This window comes from Amblyomma americanum, chromosome 4 (assembly GCF_052857255.1).
Source record: "Amblyomma americanum isolate KBUSLIRL-KWMA chromosome 4, ASM5285725v1, whole genome shotgun sequence".
NCBI lineage: Eukaryota > Metazoa > Arthropoda > Arachnida > Ixodida > Ixodidae > Amblyomma > Amblyomma americanum.
Genome location: NC_135500.1, coordinates 179,451,530 through 179,462,486, shown reverse-complemented (window position 1 = coordinate 179,462,486; position 10,957 = coordinate 179,451,530). Strand labels below are relative to the sequence as shown.

The window sequence follows — 10,957 nt, the reverse complement described above, 5'->3', positions numbered from 1 at the left end:
AATTGTTCTCTTGTTCGCACAAATTATTTTTTGCAACTTAGTGGCTTCCATGCTCCAATAAGAAGCAAATAAACTGTCATTGTGAAGTCCGAAACGCTGGATTGGAAGCTCAGCTGTTTAGAACGCCAAGACCAACTGTGGCAGGAAAGTATAAGAGATACTTTTTCCTAAAAAAAAAAGAGCTACCTGACTTCTCATCCTTCTTCATAAAATTACGAGCAGGTGACAACTCTGACGTGGCTTGCGCCCAAAGAAAACGTGTCCTCCGAAATCCGCATCGCCTAGGTCAACCTGAATCACATGACCAAGAAGGGCATGTCACAAATGATCAGAAGTCTGGTCCAGGCTAGCTTGTCAGCTGTAATATTAGCTGTAATATTAGCTGCACGATGCGAAACAAGCATGGACAAGATAGAGAGAACGGCAAGTACCGGTGTCTACTTCTAACTGCCTTTATCTGTGCGTACAGACGGTGATCAAGGGCAGGTCACCTTCGTATGTCGCCTGAATGAATAATGTAAGGCAGGAAGTTGAAAATTAATTTTTTTATTAATGAGAAATCCGTATGGTGGCAACCGTGCACAGACAGGATAAAATCAGAACACGAAAATACAAGGCAACCATGACGTGACCCTAAAAATCAGGAAGGGTGAGGCAGGGCGCCGAAATGTGGCTCAGATTAAATATGCGTGAACCAGAAACAGCCTGCCACAAAACGCTTTAAGCAACAAACATAAATGAGCTAAGCAGAATCAAAAAGTGAAACCAATGGTGAAGCAATAGCAGACGCGAAAACAACAGGCGAGAAACAAAAACTAGACGCTGAAATGACAGCTGCCTTAAAAACATTAATTAGTAAACGCAGAGCCGGAGGGCGAGAACACTACAATGCCCTAACAGAGTCAAAGTAACAGCAACGAACGAGAAGAAAAATGAAATTAACGAATATATGGATTAAAGAGCCCTGAGGTGCACAAAAATAAATGACAGCCGAGTCACGAATTAAAAATTCACAGACGATTACGATACTCGGTAACGCGAAGTTTGAACGCAGCTCTTTACGACTGGCGGGTAGTGTGTTACACTGCCAGCCACCCTCCGGGATTTTTCCGTGGTAGCCACCTTCAAGGTGGAGTTTCGCTCTGATGCTACCTCCTACCTGTCTAATGACAGGGTGACCTGCGACCGGTCAGGTAGCGTGTTACGTCCACGACACTGACTAAGCTGACGCCTAGTGGCAGGTGGCGTGTTACGCTGCTAGCCATCCTCAGGGATGTTCCCGTGGTAGCCACCTCCAAGGTGGTGTTTCGCTCTGCTACTTGTACAATCGGCTACGCCGACAACGCCGACGACAACTACGACTGGCAACGCAGGAAGAGATGCCTAAGAGAAAATGTTTCTTGCTACCTCATGGTGTCGGTAAGAAGTTGTGTGTAAGGTGTGTGTGTCCAATGCGTAATCGACAAAAAATAACTTCTGTAAAACGTTCCTGATGTTTACATGATGTCCATTCTCCTAAAACGGGTTTTATAGAATGTAGTTTGTTATTTGTCTGTTCTTCCCATGCAACCTGCCACTTATTCCTGAGTTTACTGTGCAGTAATTACAACCCAAAAGAATCCCGCAGGTAACTCGCAGGTTCAGGATACCTGAAAGAGTGTTTTTCGTGCTCCTAAACTTAAGCTATGATATGCATGCACGAATTCACTGAAGCGGCGTATGTGAAAAACACACTGCAGCTGCTTTGAACGGTCCCAGTACGTTTGGTGATGAAAGTCGTGCGAAATTTGATTGAACACTCCGAATTTGACATCCTAATTCATTATTTAGCAGCCAAATCATCTATTGTCCATCATCGTGCGTATACTATTCCTCCGCGAAGGTAAGAAGCATCTCAGCCTTTCGGAGTGGCCTCTAGAAGCGGGAAATAGGCTGTTGCCCTCAGGCCCAATGTGGGACAATGCAGCAGCTAGGTGCGGAGTTAAGTCAGTTTCGCGCGCGCAACGAATTATGGACGACAGGCCGGGTAAAAGGGGGAAATAGGGAAAGTCGGTGTTACGAAAGGGCTGGGCCGCCGGAGCGAGCGCGAACAGGCAGCACGCGGGCAACGAGGATAAGGAGAGCAGAAGGAACATGCCGGAGGAAGCTCCCTGCAGTGCGCATGCGCGCTCTTACTCTCCCTTCTCTATCTCTCTTTCTTCCCCACGCGTTCGCGTGTGTCCGAGCTTGAGCGCGTGGAAAGCCCTCGGACGGGGAACGGAGTTGACGCGCTGGTTTTGGGGAGTGAGGACACGCCTTGGAACGGTGCGCGCGTCGGGCTCGTGAAACAAACTTCGCCGCTCGCTAGGCAGGCCGTACGCGGTGCGCACGAAAGCGACAGGGCTTGTGCAAAATTGTCCAAAAAAGTTTTTTTTTGCTTTCAGAAGGGCGAGGATAAGTCTGGACTTTGTTTCCTCGTTTGCCGCGGATTTTTGGCAACCGAGAACTGACATGACATTGTATTCAAGATACAAGATACATACACAAGGCAAAAGACATTACTACCTATAAGTTGCGGAAAAAAGGGAAAGAAGCAACTCGTGCTTGGTGTTGTGCCGTCACGCTTTGTACAGTTCGAGTGGTTTTGTAGGCGAAAAAAGCAAGGAGTGTGTGGATAGAGCAACGAGCTTCGGCAGCGAATGGGGTAAGTATAGCATCTTCTATTATGGCAGGATGTGTTCACATGGTAAATAATTCCTAGTCGCTAAGCTATCATTGGCTAAAAAAACGCATTTCTGCCTGTTTAGTTACGTGAGCTTGTCAAGTATTACGAGAAGTACGCGAATCGCTAGTAGCAGTCACCGTTATGATTTCTCTTCTTTAGAATTATGTTATGTAAGTGTACTGTAGAATACATCCAATGCAGTGCCAGTGCTAAAAAAATTTGCCAAAAATTTTCTTGTGACCTTCCTGTAATGTAGTGTTTAATTCAAAAGTAATAATAAAAAGGAAGGTAAAAGTTTTTGCTAACCCCGGCATCTGCCATCACTGCGGCGGCGGCACCTGAGCTGGAGCCGCGGAAATAAAGGATAGCAGACAGTTTGAAGAAGTGAAATGAAAGAGGTGAGGCGACAGTAAAAAAGGATAGGGGGAGTTGTGATATATACACTGTTTACATAAGATAAAGGCTCACTTTTTTCGCAGATAAATGTTTGTAAGTCCAGGCAAAAAGTGCGATTCACCAGAAGCGAACATTTTTTCCAACTACTCTGGGACGTGTTTGTGGGCGCTCTTATAGCCAGTCTTTATTTTTTTCTGGATTAAATATTGATGCAAGAAACAAATGAAGTAGAAAACATGCAATCAGAGCTCTAGCTGATGCGGAAGTTTCTATATCGGTCAACTATGCGTTTAATATTTTTAAAAAATTTTTGTAACAATGTACTCCGTGGAAATTACGGGGCTAATGTCGCAAACGATAACAATTAATACGAACGTTATGAATTATTTATCCTTTTATTGCCTTTAATGTCCCAAACCGAGCCAGGCTATGAGAGACGCGGTTGTGAAGATCTCCGGGCAATTTCACCGCTTGTGGGAATTTCACATGCACTGACATCACGCAGTACACGGGCATCTAGCATTTCGCCTCCATCGAAAGGCGAGCGCCGCGGCCAGGACCAAAACCGCGTATTTCAGGTCGGTAGCCAAGTACCATAACCACTGAGCAACCACGGCGGCTTGTACGCACATTATCAGTGGTCTGACGACAGCATGAGATTGTATCCAATTGCAAAATACTTTAGCACTGGGCTAGACACAGATTTTCAGCTTTGTCGAACACCCGATTTGTGCACTGTGGAACTAACACGTGAATATTAACAGTTAAAAACTCACATATTTTTCTCAAAACGGTAAAAGGTGGTTCACTCTTTAGGTCACAATTGGCATCAATTAACGTTGGTTTATACTAGGGCAACAGGTCAACTCCGAGAAATAAAGTTTAGCATATTCACAACATTTTGCAAAGGCTGCTTTGCCTCAGCTTTTCACCCTCGCGGAAAGAATCCATCTTGAAAAAAGGGTTTTGAGTAAAAAAAGAAAGTATTGGTTGCGTAAGGCACGATTTAGCCTTCGCTATATTTAAAACGGTCAATCGCTGTTGCAACAAGCAAAGAATTTTGAAAAAATCGAATGGGAATAAAAACAAAGCGCGGACAATGGAGTGGGGAGGAACGTTTTGTCTCGTGCGAATCAGATTGTCGATTACTCTAAGCCGTTTGTCAGTGTACACTCGTGAGCACGGATTAAGTGTCACTGATGCAGATTTCTTCAGCACATTTAATTTGTTTGATTTCCCGCAAACCCCCACATTGGTTGAAGCAAGAGCAAAAATTATCATGCCCGCAAAACCATCATGCAGTCAAGAGTAATTAACGCAGGTAAAAGAGTCGCCTGCCCTAAACAGACGCACAGTCAGTGGTGAACTAGTGTATCAAGCCTCAGCTGGAATGGACGAACTTTTGGAACCCCTGGGAGCTAAAAGAGGCACACTCGCCTCGACAGCTACGTCTCTGTATTGTTACTACCTCCCGCATGAAGAAATGTTTCCAGCGACACGGGCTAGAATAATTTAGCTTTACTCTTTCGAGCACCAGGGGAACCTATTTGGTAACTCAGGGATTACAGATCAGCAGGAAATTTTTACAGCCGGCAGAGAGTCGGGGGGGGGGGGGGGGGGGGATTAACAGATTTGCTGAAGAAAGGTGAAGGCGGCTTGAAAATAGCAAGGCTTATTGGAAATCAATGGGGTCTATCTTTGCCCCACAGAGGGCCTAAGCAGGAGGATGGTAATTACGTTGAGCAACGATACTCGAGAACAGATATATCCCGAAGGAGCTCAATACAAAACCGACGTCCACCCCGAAGTGCTTGTGGTGTTTCTTGGCATCCGACCTTCAAGAAGCACTGAACTCGCCTTTATATTGCAGGGAGACCGTGTAGTCCGCGCTCATAAGACCTTGCAGCAGCTTTTGAACTCCGTAATAGCAGGAAAATAATTACTACACAGTAGCAACTGTTTTTATTACAGCATACAAATTTATACTTTTCAGCGCTTTCGAAGTTGTTTTCCGGTCATATTTTCCAGTAAGCGCACAAAATATGATTTCCGCACCTGTGCGTGTTGTGCGGAGAGGTGCTCTTCACAGTAAATCGGAAATAAATACTCGATTGTTCGTCGGGGCAACGTCGCTTTTTATACTGGGGAATTTTTTTTAACATGTAAACATTTTTAGTTTAAAAACTGTGATAGATAAGCCGGTGCGGTGTGTGCTGGTGCGTTGTAGCGAAAGGCGAACATTCTGTACATGTCAAAACTCAACATTTAGACGACTAAGTTGCCCTAATTAAGTAACAAAATTTTTATTTGTGATTTTAAGGGGCAAGATTATATTGCGGAATTGAAAGCCGTCAACATCGAAAGTAAGCCTGGCGTGTAAATTGTCTTCATGGGCAATGTGGTTCAAAATATCGGTTGTAAAAATCCATATTTTAAATCTTCTGAGTTCGCTTTTTCGCAATCTGTATTTATAAAATGTCGTCTTTCGATTTTCTTGCGCGTCAAATACAGATGACGTTTTAGTATTTGATGATGTAGAAAAAGTTAACTTGATTTTGGCTACGATACTACACACATCAACGCCATTTGATTATTTCGCAATGCGAGAAAGCCAACTCAACGAGACTTCATGTGCGTATTTATACGTTCCATATTTCGAGCCAAATTTGTGATTAAGTAAATTAAAAAGCGCCTTAGCCTTTTTGTTGACAACGTTCAATTCTGCATTATAATCTGGCTCTTAATTACAAAAAGTTGATTACTAATTTCATTTTATTAATCGTCTAGTAATATAGATTTATCACGTTCACGATCCCTGCCTTGTTGTGTAATACCCTTCCACAGACTGCACCGATGCATTGCTGGCTTGTATTATAATAAAAATCTGAAAACGTTAAACAAATCGCTATGTATATTTCCTTCGATTGTCGCGCTGCCCCACTGTCTCTCATCCACCTTTCCACTGCAGGTACGCGTTTTCTTTTCAGTGCAATGATTGCAGCCGCCAGCGTAGAAATTCGTATAAGGCGCGAACGCTCGACATTGTTTCAGCAATAACGCAAAGTTCCGTATCAAAGCAAGACCATATACTTTTAATTTGCTTTGCGTCCCGCATTATCAGTTGCCGGATTTCAAAAAGAAAGTTGTCTTCACCATAGTGATCTAAAGTCTTCGTGCTTCCATCGACCCCTGCGGGCGGCCTGCCTTCTTAGACTACTCGAAACGATACGTCTGTTTGTGCAATCAAAGCTTCATACAAGTACTTGCTGATTCTTATAAGTATTTTTTTAAAGACAGTATGCATGAAGTATCTAAGGAGACCTCAGCAAGCGATGGACAGGACAGTGATGAAGGCAATGTTAAGATATAAAAAGACTAGCCTATATTCGGCAACAAAATCAAGGTGATGATATCCTACCTAGAATTAAGTAGAAATTATTGGAGGGGACACTGAAGCTCCTCTTAAGGGTATCACGCAATAGTATAAGGGTTAATTCTCATATATGCAGGAGATCATTTTCTAAATTCATAGATTCCTGGGAGTCCTCATACCCCTCCTGGCGCAGTGGTGCAGCGGTTAAGCGATGCGCCATTGCCCTGCGATGGCAGACGCTCCCAGCGGTGGGCTTTGTGCGGCCCAAGTTTTCCTTCCCGCGCCACCAATCATTAATTTAACTGCTACCTGTCATGGTAGGCAATTTGCTACATGGTGGGCAGGTTGTAATCACAATCTGAAGGAAGATGAGCCACTTGGTTCACGCGACCTAGGTCGACCACCTTCCTCCTAAGTTGCTGTCTGGGGAGCACCTGCCAGAGCCATGCCCGTAATTTTTTGCTCACAACGCCTACAACGCCGACGCCGGATTTCCTGGGCAAGGGGGCCTTTAACGCTATCGCGTTAAAAAAATGTGCGTCGAAGGGGCTTGTTACGCGGTGTACGGGCAAGTGACGGTCTGTAAGGATAACAGCTAGACGGAAAGAAATTTAAGTGCCACGGAGGGTGGCAGACCGTGAAGTGTGGAGGTGAGGAATTTCACTTGGCTGCAGCTGTCACAGAAAATGATTAGAGGTCAATGCATTTGCATACGCTGACTAGAAGTGAGGCATTTGTCAAACAGCAAACGTCACATAGCTGACTTGTATGCCGCCATGTCTAGTCACCTTTAAAAACTGTTTCGTGAAACTCAGTTTAAAACTGGCTCGCACCCCTGGTTGTGCTTGTGCGGGAATTTTGGCACAAAAATGGTATCGCAGCCAATGACGAAAATTTGATGATTAAAATTAGAAATGCGCATTAATTACTTGGCTCGCTCGCGGTGGTAGTCGATTTCCCAAATTAGCACTAGGCAAATAGGAACGAAATCTTCCGGTTAGCGACTTTTAGTACTCCGGAGCGCGCGTCATGCCAGTATTCTAAGATTCTAAGTATCTAAGTATCTAAGTATTCTAAGAAACAAGAGGAAAGGAGGAAATAACTTTTATTGGTTCCAAGAACATTTAAATATTGAATGGTGCTTGGAATTGACTGTTGGCAGTTCGGTTTGCGTGTTACCACGGTCATCAGTCGGGCCGCACGCGAAAGTAAAAGGCGGGGAAGGTATGCTGTATTATCGCCGTTAAATTAGCGCGGTGGCGGCTAAATTAACGATTCGTTGCGCGAGGTTGCTCAGGAAGAGCAACCTGTATCGCACAAATTTCATCGGTGGAAGCAGCTGCCATCGCAGGGCAGTGGCGCATCGCTTAACCGCTGCATCACTGCGCCAGGAGTGGTTTGAGGACTCCCAGGGATCTCTGAAAGTTGAGTATAGAAAGACCAATTCTGCATATGTGGGCCTTAACCCATTAGCTATCGCGTCATACCCATAATCCAGAGCGCTGGTCGCGGTAGGGAGACGATTGTCTTCACGAAGTAGAGAGCAAATCAGAAGGAATGCGGCGGCGTAGCAGCGGGCGATAGGTAGAGCCACGCAAGCGTAGAATCTCCAGCGGCATGGCATCGGGCTACATCCCGCCGCAGCACGCAGCGACTGCGCTCACAACGTGAGCAGGCGGGCTTACGCCTTCTCTCATGTCAACTGTCTTAAGTGTTTCTGCGGGCTTTTCTCCCCGCTCCCTCGATGGCAGCCTTTCGCCAGCCCAACGCTATCAGCTGGTCATACTACTTCAGCGTTTCCGTTCCTCTGACTTCCTGCACACCTTGCTGGGTCGCACATCCGTCTTCACTCACTACATCGACAGTGGCACGCATGCCCCTTTGCGCCAGCGCCCGTATCTCGTACCAGCCACTCAGTGCGACGTATTTATCAAAGAGGTCGATGACAAGCTTCAGCTCGGTGTCATCCAGCTTTCCCACTGCCCCAGCACCTCACCTGTTCTGTTGAGGAAGAAAAACGGATTCAACTGCTTTTTCGTTGATTGCCATCTACTCAGAAAGATAACGAGAAAGGATGTGTATATACTTCTCTGTTTTAAACATGTCCTCAACTGCTTGCAATGCGCCGGATTCTTTTCCTCGGTGGACCTGAGCTCCAGCTGCTGGCAGTTGCCTATGGCTGCTGCTTACACGCAGAAAACTTTTTGTTACGCCCAACGGTCTCTGCAAATTCAACGTCATGCCGTTCGGCTTGGGAAGAGCGCCGGCCACACTCGAGCGCATGGAGGACACGTTTGTCAGCGTACTCTATTGGCACATGTGTCTTTATCACCTGGACGATGAGGTCTTTTCTAGTGACATTTAGTTCCGCCCAGTCCGCCTCGAGTGTGTCCTGCAATGTTTGAAAGACGCCGGCTTGCAACTGAACTTGAAGAAGAGCTGCTTCACTGCCCGGCGGCTTACCATCTTGGTCCACTCTGTCTCCAAAGGAGGCGTCCTTATCGATCCTGCAAAACTGCGTGCAGTCACCAAGTTCCTTCGGTCCACTTCGCTGAAAGAGCTGCGTAGCTTCGTCGGGCTGTGCTCATATTTTCCGCCGCTTCGTGCGCAATTTCGCTCCTACCCCGTCTCCTATGACTGAGCTGCATGCCGACAATCCCGATCTCTCGTCTTGGACAGCAGCCTGTGATGCGGCGTTCTCCATGATTCGGCGCCTGCTTGTGTCCCATCCAATCCTCCGCCATTCCGACCCCAGCCAACATAATGAAATTCACACTGATGCCAGCGGCGTGGGCCTCGGCGCCGTTCTGGCACAACCGAAGCCCGGCTTCGCCGAACATGTTGTTGCGTATGCCAGCCGCACTTTGACAAAGGCTACGCGGAATTATTCCGTAAAAAAAAAAAAACAACGCTTGACGGTTACTTGGACTGTTGAAAAGTTTCGACCTTACATATATGGTCGCCCATTTTCTGTTGTTACAGATCGCCGTGCCCCCTGCTGGTTGTCATCCCTCAAAGACCCCTCTGGCAGTTTTGCTCGTTGGGCGTTGCGCTTACAAGAATACGACACTGAAGTAGCCTCTATCGATATGGCCGTAAGCATTCTGATGCCGACGCTTTATCCCACTCACCTCTACCCTGTGGCTTAAATGCCTCATCTCTTGCCACCCGTGATTCCTCTTCTCTTGACACTGCGACATGTCATTTAAACAAAGCCAGGACCCCAGGATCACATCCCTCCTTTCTCTACAATCTGCGCGTCCTGCAGCCCGGGCTCTCCGCCGTCAAGCCCGCCATTTTGCAATACGAGACGACCTGCTTTACCGCCGCAACCATTTTCCTCATGGGCGCAGATGGCTGTTTGTCATTTTTAGGCTCCTCTGTCCTGACATTCCCCCCTCTTTCCAGGGAGACCCACACTGCTCACGCCGGAGTGGTAAAGATTTACATCGGCCTTCAACTCCGCTTCTAATGGCGGGAAATGTACTGCTTTATCCGTCCATGCGTTCGCTCGTGTCCGGAATGCCAACGTCACAAACCTCCTCCATACCGTTCCACCGCTACGATGCAACCCTGGCCCTGCACCACGCGCCCATTCCACCTCGGTAGCACCGATGTCTACGGGAAACTTCCCATCACTCCAACTGGACACCGCTGGATCATAGAGGCAGTGGACCACCTCACTCATTACGTAGAAACCTCATCCTTACCACTGCCACTCGATCTCCCTTGGGAGATCCTCGCCATCCACGCCTGCGCAAGACGTTGCGTCTTACATCCTGTATCATCTCGTTCTGCGCATGGTTCCCCTGAGGAACTTCTGAGCGACGTGTCTTCCTTTCCGACACCGTCGAAGCATTCCTTCGCCAATGCCGCATTTTTCACCGCTCTACAACGGCCTACAATCTTCAAACAAGTGGTATGACTAAACATTTCAACCGCACATTTAGCGACACGTTGGGCATGTATGTTGCATCTTATCTCTCAAACTGAACCCTCATTCTTTCATTTGTAACGTATGCTTACAACAATGCCACGCAGAGCACAACTGTTATGTCCAGTTTTCCTTCTCTAAAGCCGTGAGCCCACCTCCACCATGGATACCCTGCTACCGTATCGCCCTAACGCTTGGAAGGAAGTCCCTGACCTTTTCTCAAGCAGCCACCTATGGTGAAGAATGCCGCCAGCTTGCCCGCTCTCTTACAACGCAGGACCAGAATCGTCTGAAGCACCTTTGCACCCCCAGCTGTTCTCTTCCATCGTATACATCAGGCTCACTAGTGTGGCTTTGGGTTCCTTCACGGCATTAAGGAAGCTGTTTCTTACATCCTGCGCCGAACCGCCGGCCGTTGGGTTATCTTCACCGATTAAAAAGCATCTCTGCAGATCCTGGCCAACCTGCTGAAGAAAACGAATCACCAGCTAGTTTCCCTGGACATTGGGTATATCCATCATTTAGCTATTGCCGCAGGCCACTGCATAAC

The 10,957-nt window shown here is 46.8% G+C and overlaps 1 protein-coding gene across 1 annotated transcript in view; it reads left to right on the top strand.

Annotated features, from left to right (window-relative positions):
- The first annotated feature begins 2,258 nt into the window (after positions 1 to 2,258).
- LOC144130472 (cholecystokinin receptor type A-like) overlaps positions 2,259 to 10,957 on the top strand; it is a 234,640-nt gene continuing 225,941 nt past the window's right edge. The window contains exon 1 of the mRNA XM_077664396.1: positions 2,259 to 2,683. The gene's annotated coding sequence lies outside the window, so the exon portion shown is untranslated. The remainder of the gene's footprint in view (positions 2,684 to 10,957) is intronic.